Source organism: Schistocerca cancellata, chromosome 2, assembly GCF_023864275.1.
Source record: "Schistocerca cancellata isolate TAMUIC-IGC-003103 chromosome 2, iqSchCanc2.1, whole genome shotgun sequence".
NCBI lineage: Eukaryota > Metazoa > Arthropoda > Insecta > Orthoptera > Acrididae > Schistocerca > Schistocerca cancellata.
The window spans coordinates 794704969-794722185 of NC_064627.1; positions in this window are offsets into that span (position 1 = coordinate 794704969).

The window sequence follows — 17217 nt, forward strand, 5'->3', positions numbered from 1 at the left end:
TTTTTGAAAGGTATAATCTTAAGCCTTTTTCCTAGATAACCATCATTCAAACTGAGGCACGTATCATACTGGGACACACGTTATTCAATACTGTCTCTGCAGAAAAGCCCCCTGCGATTGCAGCGTCTGGTTTACACCGGTATGAAGTCTCGCGTCAGAACCAAAGTGCTGTGTAACGAGCCCCGTCTTCATTGCAGGGAAGAGCTGGTGTCACTCGGGGCCAAATCTGGACTGTATGGTAGATGATCAAACACTTCCCACCAAAAATTCCGTAGCATCTCTAGGGGAAGATTGACCGTGTGTGAACATGCGTTGCCGTGGAAAAAACAAAACTTTTTCACTATCCTTGTATCGCCCTCCTTAACTTTGTCAGTGTGTGAAAATACCTCTCTGCGTTAATTTTTATGCTACCTTGAAGCAAATCAACGAGAATCAAATGGTTCAAATGGCTTTAAGCACTATGGGACTTAATCTTCTGACAAGGGAACCTCCCCATCGCACGCCCCCCCCCCCCTCAGATTTAGTTATAAGTTGGCACAGTGGATAGGCCTTGAAAAACTGAACACACATCAATCGAGAAAACAGGAAGAAGTTGTGAGGAACTATGGAAAAAATAAGCAAAATATACAAACTGAGTAGTCCATGCGCAAGATATGCAACATCAAGGCAACTCCGTGCCTAGGAGCGCCGTGGTCCCGCGGTATTCTTGAGCAGCTGCGGAACGAGAGGTCATTGATTCAAGTCTTCCCTCGAGCGAAAAGTTTTATTTTTTTTATTTTCAGACAATTTTTATCTGTCCGTCCGTCCGATGCGAGGTAACTGCGCCGTAGTATGGGGACGCTACACCTAAACGGAAAAATTTAAAAACGTTAAAAACATGTTTTGACAGAGAACAGGGAAAACTGTGCGACTGTGAAACTGTTGCATTCATTTGTTGTAGTTTATGTGACAAACTCTTATGTTTTCATCACTTTTTTGGGAGTGATTATCACATCCACAAGAAAACCTAAATCGGGCAAGGTAGAAGAATCTTTTTACCCATTCGCCAAGTGTACAAGTTAGGTGGGTCGACAACATATTCCTGTTATGTGACGCACATGGCGTCACCGGTATCGTATAGAATGTATCAGACGTGTTTTCCTGTCGAGGAATTGGTAGACCTATGACCATGCGATCAAATGTTTTCGGTTCCAACTGGAGAGGCACGTCCTTTCGTCTACTAATCGCATGGCTTTGCGGTGCGGTCGCAAAACACAGACACTAAACTTACTACGGTGAACAGAGACGTCAATAAACCAACGGACAGATCATAACTTTGTGAAAATCAAAAAGTAAACTTTTCACTCGAGGGAAGATTTGAACCAATGACCTCTCGCTCCGCAGCTGCCTACGCTAACCGCGGGACCACGGCGCTCCTGAGCTGACATTATCCTTGATGTTGCATATTTTGCGCATGGACTACTCAGTTTGTATATTTTGCTTATTTTTTCATAGTTCCACAAAACTATTTCCTGTTTTCTCGATTGATCTGTGTTCAGTTTTTCAAGGCCTATGCACTGTGCCAACTTACGACTAAATCTGGGGGGGGGGGGGGGAGGGGTGCGATGGGGAGGTTCCCTTGTGAGGTCATCAGTCCCCTAGACTTAGAACTAACCTAGGGACATCACACACATCCAAGACCGAGACAGGATTCGAACCCGTGACTGTAGCAGCAACGCGGTTCCGGACTGAAGCGCCTAGAACCGCTCGGCCACACGGCCGGCAAAGAGAATCATTCCATCAGAGTGCCAAACCACAGAAGCCATGTCCTTTCTTGCTGACAGCATTTGCAAACACTACCTTGGTCCCTTGGGAGAATTTGTGTGTCTCCATACCACCGACTGCCATTTTGTTTCGTAACTGACATGTTTCATCCAGGTCTCTTCTCCAGTTACAATCGATAACTTTGTTTAGCATTTTTCTCGTAATCTTCGAGGAAGGTCAGTGCTGCTGTCAGTCTCCGTTTTTTGTGGCCTTCCGTTAGGATTTTGGGAACCCATATAGCGCGAAATTTGTGGTAATCAAGCTTCCCCGCCACAGTTTCGTGCACCAAACTCCGTGAAATTTTTAGGGAAATACCGCGAAAGCCCCGTAATCGTGAAACGACGATTTTCACGAATTTTGTCGTTGATTTTCATCAACAGTTCGTCTGTTACAAGGCTAGACCTACCACGGCAGTCCTTGTCGTAAACTTTCGTACCACCATTTTTAAAACCTATCCACTGCTGCTTCATTCAGCTTTCACTCATTATTCCTTTTCCGTACATATCGCAGAAATCGCGGAAACGTCAGCTGGTTTACATTTTCTTGCTAACAAACTCGTCACAAGGGGCGGAATTTTCTATTGCGGCGCAAGAATGCAAAGTGACAGAGACACAGATCACAAGCTACCACCGCTGGATGCGTATTGAGTGTAGGAACGTTATGGCATCAAGATGGCCGCTGTAGCCCTCCCATCGCCGCGACAGGCAAAAACGTCGGTTACTTTCTGGATAGCCCTCGTACTTATTGTTCACCACACAACAGTTGTCTTCAAAGTACTGCCGTACATAATCTGAAAATAGTCGCAAACGAGTTACCACTTCTCCATGTATCTAGCTCTCCGTAGCTGAAAAGAAACTCTTACTTGATACTGCGCGACAGTGAGGCTAGAGTGGCTGAAATCATTTAACTGCTTTTCCAGAAAGAATCTTAGGTTTAAATCTCCTTTGTATCGCACCCACAAATTACTTACACTTTAGTCAAATTGTTTCCTTTCCACAGCTCCATAGATTCTGACCGTATCAAACTTCATCTCGTCTTAAAAGTTGGAAGTTTAATGCTCTACTCGCCACATGATTTTTAATACAGGTGGCACAAATACTCGCTGAACTAGAAAGAATGAGGAAAGTATTGTTATGTTCACAGGGAAGTTCAATTCTATACGACCTTTGTCCCTGTTATCATAAGAATATGGAAATTTGTAGTAAGGTCTTATGGGACCAAACTGCTGAGGTCATCGGTCCCTAAGCTTACACACTATGTAATCTAACTTAAACTAACTTACCCTAAGGACAACACACACACCCACGCGCGAGGGAGGATTCGAGCCTCCGACGGGAAGGTGGGGGGGGGGGGCGAACCGTGACAAGACGCCACAGACCGCACGGCTACCCCGCGCGGCAGGTTATCATTACTTGAAAGTGTGCCATAAATGTAGCAATAAATCTAATTAATGATTAATCTGGGAAACGATAAAGCCAGAAATAATTTACTTTTCATTATTATCATTTACGAATCTAAATACCAATATTAACTGAGGGCCGTTTTGACTGGAATAGACATGACTAAGTAACTGGACGCGTAGAGGTGGGGGCGGGTAATCTCTTACCTTACAACTTGATGATCCAATGTTTCGTGCAAGCTTGATCAGGTGGTGTGATGTTGGTGCGATGTGACGTTGCTGTCATGTGACTGCTGATTGACAGCCAGCAGTCTTCATCCCCCTGTTCTATGGGTTTGAGGCGATGCTCTTGGAAACTTAGCTCCGTCCATCTTCCACATTCCTCGTCTAACCTACATCCAAATAGAAAGCTATTCGAGGCTGACATATCGTTATTGTCCACGTGCTTGACGTCGATTGACACAGATGGTTAACTCGCAGAAGTGGTGTCAATGTTGTATTCAGAAACTAACGAGGGGAACAGAGTTGGATGCTTAAAGATTGAAGCATTGGATCGTAAGAGACCATCCGACATACAATGGAAACTGATGGTATCACAAATAACCAGTGGACACAGGAAACAATTAAGGAGTCTCAGTCTGAAAACGGCGTCAACAATATGCTCACATGCCTCCAGAAGACATAATCTGAACAATTTATGTGAAACAAGACACAATCACTAAGCGTCAGCCATGTACATCTCCTGAAACGATCTCCTGCGCGAATCTTAAGTCACCTCAGAATGAACTTCTAATCGTATCTGAATCAGACTCCCACAGTATGAACTCCAGATTCTCTGACTAGTTTATTCTTCCATCTTCCCAATTAACCTATCTAACTTAGTGATACTCATTCCACACTCTTTTCCACGTGACTGCCAATTGCTCCCGAGGCTGCCGCTGCTCAGAGCTTTTATTAATTTTCTCCGCCTGTCCTGGGCTGATGAATTTCGCATTGTATCGTCTTTGTTACTGGTTGTCTCCACTTTCAGTGTCACCCGAGATACGGTCAACGAAGGCCAACCACTCCCACCAGTCTTCGTACAGACTTTCTCTTGTTTCACGTCAAAAGGATCCTTGGTGGTGGCTGGCGTGTAACATTCGAATTCCCGTGTCATTCCCATGCGCTTCCCGACGTTGGCAGGCCGTTACCGAGCAGTTTACCAGTCGGAGATTTTTCTGAAAATCGTTGGGAGTTCCTCCACGTACAGCTTTGAATTCAGTAGCTGCCAGGAAAACAGCAGCCCAACAAGAAGCACATGTATTTGTAATACCTTTCAGCTTTCACTCGAGTGCCTTAGGCGCTCGGAGCTCGGCGCCGTCTCTCGGTTGTCAGACTGTCTTTAAACAGGACGCCCCTTTCAGTGAGACGTATACACTTAGGCTAAACCGTGCTTGTCACTCTTCTGTGGCTTTCGCGAAAGTCTCAGTATGCCCAGGTGTGGCTCACGTAGAGCTTCCGGCGATGAAGCATTACGACACGCATCAATTAGTTCAACATCTGCTACGATCTAAATCTGTCGTTGATCTGCAGTTGAACACAAATCAAACATTTCAGGATAAGACTAAGGAGCGATATGAAATGGAAGGAACGTGTAAAATATGTTATATGGAGTGAAAATTGACAAGTTGGAAATTTTGAAGGAAATGTAACAATGAACAACGAGGTTGAAAAGCAGCCTTCGTGCAAAACTCTGAACCGTTTTCACTGTGTGGTATGCTTCTGGAGGTTCAGGACAGTTATCGTGTAAGTAGGCTGTTTAGGTTTTTATATTGGTCACACCACATAGCGCTCGGTACGAAAATCACTGGCTGTGCTGTGTGCAGCCTGTGGCTGGTTTGCATTGTTGGAATTTTCTAATTTGTTTATACTCTTCTGTGTCTAACTTTTGAAGCTTTTGTCCCATTTGTTGCATTAATTGTAATAACAATGCACTGGTGCCTGAAACATGCTCCTCAGTGTTACTCGGCAGTGCATTTGAACCGACAATATTCGTATTTTGAAAAGCAGAAAATGTGTCTTCACTGATTTGAGAAAACGGCGAGGACGCAAAACCTGAATTTACAGTATTTGCAAGATTGTGTCCTGTCATTTCGGATTCCTGAGGCGAGCTCTTGCCGACAGATCGATCGATAATGCTTCCCTTTTCACTAATTGTTTCCCTGTCTACACCATTATTTGCCGCCCGCTCCATTTCCCTATGCACAATTACCAAATTACTACTTTGAACATTAGTTAATTCATTACACGGTGGCGCTAACACACTACTCTCGTCTTCACTGTCATTTCTCAATATACTTTGGAGCCTAGCATTACGTTTTTCACACGCCATTATTGTCACAATATTTCACACGATAACACAGAAAAGTACAATTTGAAGAGCAAAATAAGAAAACACATTAACATAGCACTGAAAATAATATGTAGTTAATTGCAAGCGCAGCTGCGAAATACTTTGTGCAAATATACATGCATGCCACAACTGTTTTATTGTACAACAATGAAAAACTACAACTACAAAGGAAATTACGAGCTAGCAATAAACAATAGCTACAATAATTACACAAAGTACAAGAAAAATTCAGAAGATTCCAGTGAGGTATCCTTGGCTAAGGGTCGACATATGAAACGACCCCTTAGAAAAATTATAAATGACTGTGCTTAAACTGACACACAATATTTTTAGCGCAACGCAATCTGACTTTCAAGAATCCCTACAAAAGAATGGCCCTGACTAACAATAACCTATTCCTTTCATGAATGACTTACCTCACAAAAATCTTCATTACTCAAACTACTGCAATACTGCGTGTGATAATACTGCCAGCTGAATAAAAGATTCTAACTACTGAAGGCACTAACTACTGATAGGCATAGTTAGCAAATGAAAGATTTTGATAGAGAACAAACAATGTATTTACCTTAATAGTGTTCAAAAGTCATAATATATATATCAGTTCATGACATCCAGTCTTATAAATTTACTGTTTCTGATGGACACACGTCCAGATCATCCGCTCTCAAAACTCCGCCATCTCTCTCCCCACATCCACCACTGCTGGCGGCTCACCTCCAACTGCGCAATGCTATGCGCTGGTAACAGCCAACTGCCGGTAATTTTTCCTCCTATCTACGTAATTCTGTAGCTCTCAATCCGTTCGAGCAATCAATCATTCATGATAGGAAACACAGTCATAGCTCAGTCACTCAAAATGATTCTGAAATTTTACTTGTTAGAATGAAATCAGGCGATGATTCTTCTTCTCTGCAGGCTCGTGCTTTGCGGCAGTCTGCTAATCTGTACAAATAAAATGCCTCGTAATTTTGGGAGCGTTGTATAATCAGTCGGGAAACCTCAAATCAAGCGGATATTTGGCTTTGATGAAGTTTAACCTTCCGAAGAAGTAATGGAGCTCTTGGATTATTAAATGCAGGTTCGTATCCAGTCTTTCGGAAGTCCCTTCTGATTAACAACTACGCAATATATCGATAAATATCATTAATTCCCAAATGTCACATACACACCTTTTTTTTTTTTTTTGAAGGAGCAATATATATATACACTCCTGGAAATTGAAATAAGAACACCGTGAATTCATTGTCCCAGGAAGGGGAAACTTTATTGACACATTCCTGGGGTCAGATACATCACATGATCACACTGACAGAACCACAGGCACATAGACACAGGCAACAGAGCATGCACAATGTCGGCACTAGTAGAGTGTATATCCACCTTTCGCAGCAATGCTGGCTGCTATTCTCCCATGGAGACGATCGTAGAGATGCTGGATGTAGTCCTGTGGAGCGGCTTGCCATGCCATTTCCACCTGGCGCCTAAGTTGGACCAGCGTTCGTGCTGGACGTGCAGACCGCGTGAGACGACGCTTCATACAGTCCCAAACATGCTCAATGGGGGACAGATCCGGAGATCTTGCTGGCCAGGGTAGTTGACTTACACTTTCTAGAGCACGTTGGGTGGCACGGGATACATGCGGACGTGCATTGTCCTGTTGGAACAGCAAGTTCCCTTGCCGGTCTAGGAATGGTAGAACGATGGGTTCGATGACGGTTTGGATGTACCGTGCACTATTCAGTGTCCCCTCGACGATCACCAGTGGTGTACGGCCAGTGTAGGAGATCGCTCCCCACACCATGATGCCGGGTGTTGGCCCTGTGTGCCTCGGTCGTATGCAGTCCTGATTGTGGCGCTCACCTGCACGGCGCCAAACTCGCATACGACCATCATTGGCACCAAGGCAGAAGCGACTCTCATCGCTGAAGACGACACGTCTCCATTCGTCCCTCCATTCACGCCTGTCGCGACACCACTGGAGGCGGGCTGCACGATGTTGGGGCGTGAGCGGAAGACGGCCTAACGGTGTGCGGGACCGTAGCCCAGCTTCATGGAGACGGTTGCGAATGGTCCTCGCCGATACCCCAGGAGAAACAGTGTCCCTAATTTGCTGGGAAGTGGCGGTGCGGTCCCCTACGGCACTGCGTAGGATCCTACAGTCTTGGCGTGCATCCGTGCGTCGCTGCGGTCCGGTCCCAGGTCGACGGGCACGTGCACCTTCCGCCGACCACTGGCGACAACATCGATGTACTGTGGAGACCTCACGCCCCACGTGTTGAGCAATTCGCAGTACGTCCACCCGGCCTCCCGCATGCCCACTATACGCCCTCGCTCAAAGTCCGTCAACTGCACATACGGTTCACGTCCACGCTGTCGCGGCATGCTACCAGTGTTAAAGACTGCGATGGAGCTCCGTATGACACGGCAAACTGGCTGACACTGACGGCGGCGGTGCACAAATGCTGCGCAGCTAGCGCCATTCGACGGCCAACACCGCGGTTCCTGGTGTGTCCGCTGTGCCGTGCGTGTGATCATTGCTTGTACAGCCCTCTCGCAGTGTCCGGAGCAAGTATGGTGGGTCTGACACACCGGTGTCAATGTGTTCTTTTTTCCATTTCCAGGAGTGTATTTCCTTTTTAATCGTACAGTTCGTATCAGTTATCTTCTGTGATAAATCTCAATAATCGAATTACAGTTCTTCCAAACCAAGCTCATGCTAATCGGCACGAAGACAATCTCGGAAGCTCCCTTTCTTTTTTTTTCTAACAACCACCAGAGAGAGTACTACAAAGAATACTTATGCGCTCATGGCATAGCTATTGTATGAACTACTTTTCGCATGGATTCTGCGAGTATGAAGATAGAAAATTAGTAAACGTCATTCAAGGGTAGAATTGTATCAGAATAATTCATCGAATATAAAGAGATACTACAATTGCCCCTCGCAGCGAGCAAAGTTAATGATAATACACTTTGCGAGCTAACAGGAAAAATTTGCTGGGTTGTTTATTCAAAAGAGGAATATTTTGAATTAGTAGAATTTTACCATAGAGAGTATGGGTAACATGTTAAGACAATAAGTTACGAGAATACCTAAGCTGTAGCTTTTACATGTACTGGGGTATACCCGCATCCCGAGTACATAACCAGGGAAGATGTAGATTGGTGTAAGTACGAAAAAGGTCTACCCATTTGGGAACTGGCCTTCACAGGGAAACCCTGGAAAACCCGGAAGAATAGACCCCAGCTCAGGTATTAAAGAAGATAGGAAAGCCTAAATCCAGTAATTTTGAAATATATAGAAGCTCCATAGATTAGATCGAAGGAAAAGTGCCTCATAGCCAAAAAAATTTTACGATATTGCTCCAAAAAAATTTCAAAATTCTTCTTTCGACGATGTAGCCGGCGATCTCATTGTGAAGTCGATGGAACAGGAACACTGGGTACGGACACCGGGTAGGTGACGTACAGCGTCTGGTGGAGGCGGCACGGAGGACAGGCGATGGCTTATGGTACAGGATAGAACCTGGTAATGTGCCGTAGAAACAGGAAGATAATCTCAGGAACAGATGGTCAGGGACGTGAACATGAAACAGGTTTAAAGTGGAATAAGAAAAGGTTCTGACTGAATAAATCCCTGGAAGAGAGTGGATTAAGGCAACGAAGAAGTCCATACTTCATCGTTGAACTCAAAATCGGAGTGGATTCTTATATTCTTCCATCTGTACTAGACTGGAACATCCATCAGTCCTGACAATCGCAAATTTTTTTGTAGTCCTCAATACCAAAGTTGTTTTGCATTACAACTGCTGATTGTCCAAAACATTGCCAAATAGACTGTGGGCATTTAAATTTTGTTGTAGCTCATATCGAATGTATTCCTCTCAAAAAAAATTTTAATCTAATCGTTTTGTTATAGTGCAGGTGGAAGTAGAGCATTGAATCTGTCCGAGGTTTGCTTTCAATTACGAAATTATGGATAAAATTTAAGTTTACACCTGATGAAAAATTTTAAACGTAGGCATATGACACTGACTCCACAAAATGAATAATTTGAAAATTTTTCATTATTCTTATAATTAATTGATTTATAGATCCACTTGCAAATAAATATTATTAATGATGACGTATGTTCATTTAACAAATCATCCACTCGCAGAATCTTCTTCATCCTCTCATGAACATTTATGGAAATATATTTCAACGATTATGTCCACAATATGAAACACACAAACCGCTATTCTTAAAATGTTAATTAGAATTCTTAAATTAATTGTCCTGGTAGAGAAGGCATAATAAAAAAAATCTAAAATTATACTAATTTTCTCTCGCGTAACCAGAGAGTTTCTTCAATTGTTTGCAACAGTGACATTATCGACTGTTGCTTCATTTCACAGTTCATTTGTTATCTTGCGCGAACAGCGCACATCATACACACAGCGTAGTTACCTACATATCCCACACTGTTCAAGTTTCGCACGCAATTCTCACATAAGTGCCGTGTCTTGAGGAAATGTAGATGCACTTTCATTGTATATCACTGTGGCTTCCGCTCATAGTCCACACTCACAAACACTAGTAATTAACAAATTCTTCTACCTATCTTAAAATTTTTGTGCTGAACTATCACAGGAGTAATCTCACTGTCTCTTAACCTATCACAGGAGTAATCTCACTGTCTCTTAACCTATCACAGGAGCAATCTCGCTGTCTCTTAACCTCTCACAGGAGTAATCTCACTGTCTCTTAACCTCTAGACAACATAAACTTCTTGATATTTATATACACATTCCACTCATACTCAAATTCCATTCTAAATTCTTCTCAATATTTGGTATCAGAGATCTACGATCCTTCAAAAAATTTCTTAATATCATTACGCGGGAATAATCCCTTTACTCTTTCCGATTCGGGATATGCCAACAAGTAAGATCCAGGATTTGATATATTTACAATAACATATGGTCCGGTATAAATAAGATTCCATTTTTTTATGTTCTTCATCAGTTTCGAGGAATTGATGTGTCGCCTCAATAAAACCTTTTCTCCAAGATGAAACGTCTGAATCCGGTGAATCCGTTTATCGTATGTCAGTTTCCGTTGTATTGCCTTTTTTGTTAAATTAACAAGTGCGAGTCGAATCTTTTCCTCCCATTTTAAATTCTGGTCTTCATACTTTTCTTACGTTGCCTCCAGGTTTTGGAACGACTTAGAGCTGAGAACAATATGGATTAGTTGATGGCTCAATCAAGTTCCATTCTAACATTCTATTTATCTCCCTTTGAACAAATTGTTTTAATCGCCAGGGGATCGGATAGTGCGTGTAACAGTAAGTCTGATGTGGCTTCACTTGTAGGTGACAAATATACCCTTTAACAATTCCTGGTTTCACATCAAAAATCTCTTCATATGCCTCTAACAAATAATGAAGGTGCTGCCTTTGTTCTCCGGTAAGCTAATTTGAGTCACTAGCTTTTATCATTGTTCTTTGGTTAAAGTCCTCCTGTTGTATCAAATCCTTTGAAAGCTCCTTCCAACGACCGTTTGTAGTGTCAATTATTTTTAATAATTCCTGGTTTCACATCAAAAATCTCTTCATATGCCTCTAACAAATAATGAAGGTGCTGCCTTTGTTCTCCGGTAAGCTAATTTGATTCACTAGCTTTTCTCATTGTTCTTTGGTTAAAGTCCTCCTGTTGTATCAAATCCTTTGAAAGCTCCTTCCAACGACCGTTTGTAGTGTCAATTAATTGAATTATGGCACCGCGACAATATTTCTCATGCACCGTTTCCTTTCTATTTAAACCCAGTGCTATGTCTTCTCCATTTAATCTAAATTTAACTATTCCTTCCAAAAAATCAATCTGACAATCGTACTCCTGCATACTCCCAATACCAAGAATACAGTCCACTAATAACTTCTCCACTACAAGGAACGTGCATTTTATTGCTGCATTTCCCATTTTCATCTCTAATTGTGTTTGTATTTTGACATTGGGAGAGCGTGCTCCAACAGCTCCGATGATTTTGCAGTTCTGTACCGGCAAAATTGGTACCTTCTTCTTCCTAATAATTCTCCGAAAAAGAGCGCCTGAGATGACATTGGCGGAAGCGGCGGTGTCTAATATCACATTCGTTGGAACTTCCTCTATTTCAACAAATACTTCCGATACCGGAACACTCGATCTGTCATTATGACACGTTATTAAATTCTTTGTTAACTCTTCAGTCAACAGCTCACCATCATTATATCTTGACAATTGTAATTTTACTGTTTCGCCCCTAACAGATCCCCTGATTCGGGGCACGATGCGGTCATGTTTAGTTTGACTGATTGTTGGTCCGATTGGTATTTGTCTCTTCAGCTACTTCAGTGATTATCGGTTGTTGTGGTGAATTCTGTCTATGTTGTCTTGCTTGATTAGTGTAATTATTGTTGTTCTGCTGGTGTTGCCATACATTGGATTATATCGATTAAAATTCCTACTGTTCCTAAAATAGTCCCTCTCTGCACCATTACTAAAGTTTACATTATGGTAATAATTATTGTTTGCATTTTGTCCATTTCTAAGTCTCCTCGAAGAGTGTAGTTGGTTATTATTATTGTTACTGCTACCATTACTGCCATTCCCATTCGAGTTCCAGCTCGGATTCGCTTCTATTACTCTTCTTTGATATGACATTTCTCTTGCCCTTTTATTGTCCTCCTCAATTATATCAATATGATCAAGCGTAGTCATAAATGAGTCTATATCCTTATCATTTATATATAACAGCTGATTCCTTATACTGGTGGGTAGTCTGGACTTGAGTAATCTAAGTATATCCGGCAAAGGAATCGGTACATCCCAATACAAAGATTTATTAATGTATTTCTCAAAATATCTCTTTAGAGATCCTCTAGAAAATGAGAAAGGCTCAGGATATAATACTTCCTGCCTAAGTCTTTCTTGTATTCCAGCAGACCAATATTTTGCTAGAAAAGCCTGCTCAAATACTTTGTAACATTTACAAGAAGATGTTTGTTCGGATGCCCACAGTGCTCCTGATCCTTGTATATATCCAGATACAAAACTAATCTTTTGCCATTCTGTCCTAGATCGTGGAAATAGACCTCTGAAACTTCGAATAAAGACTACAGGATGAACATTCTTTCTGTCAGGGTTAAAGATTTGAAATTGTCTCTGTTTAATCATCTTTTCCTCAACGGTACTACGATTCCAAAAATCATCCTGTTCGTACTTTTCCCTGTGGCTCTCCGTTATGTCGAATCTAATTTGCGACGTTCCAATTCTGTCTACATCGGATCTTGACGTGGACGGAATGTCACGCGCAGATTGAGAGTTTTGTTTCCTACTTCTCGCTGTTTCTAAATCCTGCTGCGAGAGATTTAGTGAACTTCGATATTTTCTTTCCAACACGAGAATTCTTCGCCGAGTGGTTCACGAACTTCCTTTAACCCTTTGTTGAAAAAATTCTCCTCGGAACTCTCCGAAATTGACTGTAAAGCTACTTTCACAGTTTCTTCTATCGTTTCCGAAGGAAAATGTTGCCGCTCTAATGTCATTTCTGAAAACTTTCCCGCAAGTACATTCATTCTATGTTCCACTGTCTCCTGTTTTTCCTTCACTTCGTCAAATTGCTCCTTTAGATTATCTTGGGATTGTATAATTTCTGGTATCATAGCTACGGAACACTGTATGTCCTCTAGAGCTTGTATTACTTGAGGAAACAGTTCTACTTGTTTTTGTATCGTGTCAATTTTGACGGATACATATTCGGTTAGTTCCGCTTTTCATTTACTATTGTTTTCTTGGCATTGTTGGCGGACCTGCTCAATTTGAGCAATAAGATTCTGTTCGGTCCTTTTTGCCTGTTCTTTTATTTCCTGTGTCTGGGTATTTAATCTCTGATCTAATTCGGTAAAGGTTGCACTTAATTGATTTTGTAATTCTGTTTGATTTACGGCTAATTGATTTTGGAGTTCATTTTGTATAACGGATAAGTCTCGTTTTACCTCCGCTTGGCCTTCGGCTAATAGAGACAACTGTTGCATAATAACAACTAATGTGTCAACAACACTCTGATCAGCTGTTGTACGAATGTTTTCTGAACCAGCGGGATTATTATATTGCTACCACTAGCCACAACAGTCTCAGAATTGCTATCCGTGGCCTCTGTTTCTGCGCAAACAGCTGAAGACTGTTGCACGTCTCGTTGCTGATTCAATGAAATTTTAAATGCCGCTCTAGTCAATGCCATTAAATAACCGTCAATATCAGGTTCTAATCACTAAATACAGTTTCAAATTTACTGTCGTAGACACACTTAACTTTCAAATTACTTCACAGATGGTATAAAGTTCAATGTCCAGATACGAAAACCACACAATATACCGTTCTACAATCTAACTACTATCTGGAAAAAAGTTCTTTCTAAATTGATTTCAAACTATTTTAACTACAGGATAACAAAAATTAGATTTCTCTGGCCTTGTTCTGTAGTCTCGGTGTTGTCCAATTGTTGAAATCGTTTCTTGGTATCAGCAATCTCTCTTCAGATTAGTACCTCTCGTTCTCGTTGGTTTTCATGAAACAAAAAATACATATATTATATAACAATCCAAGAGAGTCCTGTCACACTGGCGCCACTGTAATTTTTTCTCATATCTACGTAATTCTGTAGCTCTCAATCCGTTCGAGCAATCAATCATTCATGATAGGAAACACAGTCATAGCTCAGTCACTCAAAATGATTCTGAAATTTTACTTGTTAGAATGAAATCAGGCGATGATTCTTCTTCTCTGCAGGCTCGTGCTTTGCGGCAGTCTGCTAATCTGTACAAATAAAATGCCTCGTAATTTTGGGAGCGTTGTATAATCAGTCGGGAAACCTCAGATCAAGCGGATATTTGGCTTTGATGAAGTTTAACCTTCCGAAGAAGTAATGGAGCTCTTGGGTTATTAAATGCAGGTTCGTATCCAGTCTTTCGGAAGTCCCTTCTGATTAACAACTACGCAGTATATCGATAAATATCATTAATTCCCAAATGTCACATACACACCTTTTTTTTTTTTTTGAAGGAGCAGTATATATATATTTCCTTTTTAATCATACAGTTCGTATCAGTTATCTTCTGTGATAAATCTCAATAATCGAATTACAGCTCTTCCAAACCAAGCTCATGCTAATCGGCACGAAGACAATCTCGGAAGCTCCCTTTCTTTTTTTTTCTAACAACCACCAGAGAGAGTACTACAAAGAATACTTATGCGCTCATGGCATAGCTATTGTATGAACTACTTTTCGCATGGATTCTGCGAGTATGAAGATAGAAAATTAGTAAACGTCATTCAAAGGTAGAATTGTATCCGAATAATTCATCGAATATAAAGAGATATTACATGCCCAACACTACAATAGCAAATTCCAACAATGCAAACCTTGGGGGGCCCCTTTTTTTTTATCAGTTGCTGACCCTCATCATGAAACGACGCGTCCGTCATGTTTCGATTCATGAGGGTCAGCAACTGATAAAAAAAATGGGGCCCCCGGGGTCCCAAGGTCGCGATGGCGGCGTCACAGTCCCGCCGAGATAATTTGTCCTTTTAGGACAATTATCTGAGCAAGCACCCACGCCAGCAGAAGGTTGCCCGACACGTGTTGATAACAGGAGTTGTTTTAACCGGCTGTACTCGAATTTTAGTACATAAGGGGGGTGATTTGGAGCACAGCACATCATGTCCTCTGAACCGATAACGTCGACATCTACGAGCAGCAGCAGCAAGTTTGTGCGTGTAACCTTCTTACAAGATGTATACTGTAATCTTCGACTGTCAAGGCTTCAAGACATGTGCGAATGAATTTGTTCCTAAGGACTTGGCATTCCAAATGCTGTGCGATGATTTAACAGTGTTTGCCTCTGGAAGTTACATTCTTCAATGTACAACACCGTATTACGAACTTGATATCGAATCAGCAAAATGGTTGGCAGAGAACCATCACCACTACAACATTAATTCAGTTGGAGTCTCGCTGGATAGTGCATCAAACTCCATCAAATCAGTGGTACCAACAAACTGCACTGTACTTGTTAAAGGTACTGAAAAAGTGAAATGGGTAAGAGAGTTCTTACCTGACTGCCTAATAACTAATGTGGAGGAGAAAGGCTGCCCTTCACTACAAGCTCTATGTAAGCTGAATGGTATTGGCTGGTACCAACTGGTAACTGCGAAATTGAATGCATATCTGCTGGTGAAGTGGTACAAAGTGTACTACTTAAAAAATTAAGCCGAACAGTGTGGAGTAAAGAGTGTAATGGCCCCTCACAAAAGCAGGCAAGTGTGAACTGTTAGACAATTGTGAATCATGTGAAAACTGTGAAGCTTATTTTCATTTCCTAGTATTCAGGCCTTTTTTGTAAATGCTTTAAAATTCCTGATGTGTTGTGTGATGGTGTGCATCTGTGGTATAACTATTGGGAACTTGAAGAAGCAGTTGTTCGTTTGGTATATCTTTAAAACATAACTGTAATTTTTATATAATTCTTTAAAAATAACTGTAATTTTATATAATAAAATTACATTTTATGTTACTGGAATCCAACTGTTATGTTTTCTATCAAAACCTAACCATTTCACAAATGCCTAATTTCCTTTCCTGTACTATACTTTCTCTACTAGATAAGTATTGGGGTATTTTGTTTTCTGTAATTCATGACCATAAAACGCACCAGCAATATAATTTAGTTCAAAATCTTGCAGAGTGTATGTCCTAGGATTTGTTTCTTAGACTCCAATTATCTTAAATATTTCTGTAGACCAATTTGGTTTGTATCCTTTATCAAAAATGGCTTTGTTTTTACTGATTCTTACGAACTCTCCTACTTTAAATTTCTGCTTTGATTTGTCTATGGTACGTATTTTATTATATACTGTGGATAAAAGGTGATTATATCATTAACATCGCAGGGTCGCATCTTGGACTTAATGTAGGCCACATTGGCCGATGCAATAATAAGACGAATCAATTTGCTCCTCAAGACGCCGTAAATAGGCGTATAATCATTGGAAATGAAATTTCATTAGAAGAAGGTGCTGTAGAGGATTTCAAATAAGTTTGTGAAGGAATTGCATGCAACATTCGTGTAAAATATAAAGGAGATGCTATTTTAAGACGTACTCCATTACTGTTAATTTCTAATTCTCAGCCAATTGTATGTAGTCATCCAGATTTCAACAATATCCGTGTGAGAACTATTAGGTGGAAAAAGTTTGATGAATTGAAAAATGCAATAAAAAAGCCTTATCCTTTAGCTTTCTTTTCATTGTTGCAAATGTATAATATTCCTTATTAAATAAAAGACAAGAATTTGTACAATGTATAATTTTTATTGTCAATTATTACAACAAATAAAAATAAATTACAATTATCCTCTGTTCTGTACACGTTCAACTACTTTTTTAACGCCGTAAGCAGCACTTGCAGCAGCAGCAGTTGTGGCCGCGCTAGCCGCTATCGCTAGCTGCCTGAACTTGTGACACCAGCTGTGCTAATTGCGGCCCCGTCTGTGACACTCTCTGGCCTTGTTTCTGGCACCCGTTCAAATTCAACTGTTTCG